Source organism: Aplysia californica, unplaced genomic scaffold, assembly GCF_000002075.1.
Source record: "Aplysia californica isolate F4 #8 unplaced genomic scaffold, AplCal3.0 scaffold00221, whole genome shotgun sequence".
In the NCBI taxonomy this organism is placed as follows: domain Eukaryota; kingdom Metazoa; phylum Mollusca; class Gastropoda; order Aplysiida; family Aplysiidae; genus Aplysia; species Aplysia californica.
In genome coordinates this window covers 1139887-1140856 of record NW_004797491.1, presented here as the reverse complement: position 1 = coordinate 1140856, position 970 = coordinate 1139887, and positions in this window count along the sequence as shown.

The following is a 970-nucleotide window of genomic DNA, read 5'->3' as shown; positions in this document are numbered from 1 at the left end:
GGACATGATGGAGCAGTTCTGCACATTTCTCTGATTTGGACATGATGGAGCAGTTCTGCACATTTCTCTGATTTGGACATGATGGAGCAGTTCTGCACATTTCTCTGATTTGGACATGATGACAAAAAGCCAAAGTATGTCTGATATAGACAGCTTGTCTGTGCTGTCACCTCGATACATCAAGACAGCTGGACGGGTCAGTTTGGTCCACTCTGTACCTGAGGAAGGCTATTGTAAAGGGAAAAACTCCACCTGTTTATTGGTCATTAATATATAGATGTTCTTATATACATGTATATAGTCGCTTTTAAGCACAAGGGGGCTATCCCGAAAAATGATGTTTTGAGAAAATCGAAGGTAAAGTTTTTGCCCCTTGTTCAGTTTCTTTAATTAAAAGACAAGGAGAGTTTTCTCTATAACCAAACAAATATACACGCCAATGAAACCAAACTTCTCCTATAAGTAGGGCAATGCCCACTTTTAGTGTAGGTCAAGATTTCTGGAAACCCCGGAAATCTGGGTTAGCCCGCTTGTCCTTAAAAGCGAGCATATGGGAACAAGGCTGGGAATAAAGGGGGAAAAGTTTGGTTTGCCGTCTTCAATGTGAAGTTCCGGGTGACGGGTTGATTAGCTTTGTGTTTGATGTCACCGTCGTCTCAACTGTCATTTCTGTCTGATCTCAACGCCAACGACCAAACTGTCCACTGTCAGAAACAGATCATGATTGAGAGTTTGTCAAATGTGTCTGTCATCATAAACGGATCATGATTAATCATAAATATGTCTGTCATAGAAAACAGATCATGATTAATCATAAATATGTCTGTCATAGAAAACAGATCATTATTAATCATAAATATGTCTGTCATAGAAAACAGATCATGATTAATCATAAATATGTCTGTCATAGAAAACAGATCATTATTAATCATAAATATGTCTGTCATAGAAAACAGATCATGATTAATCA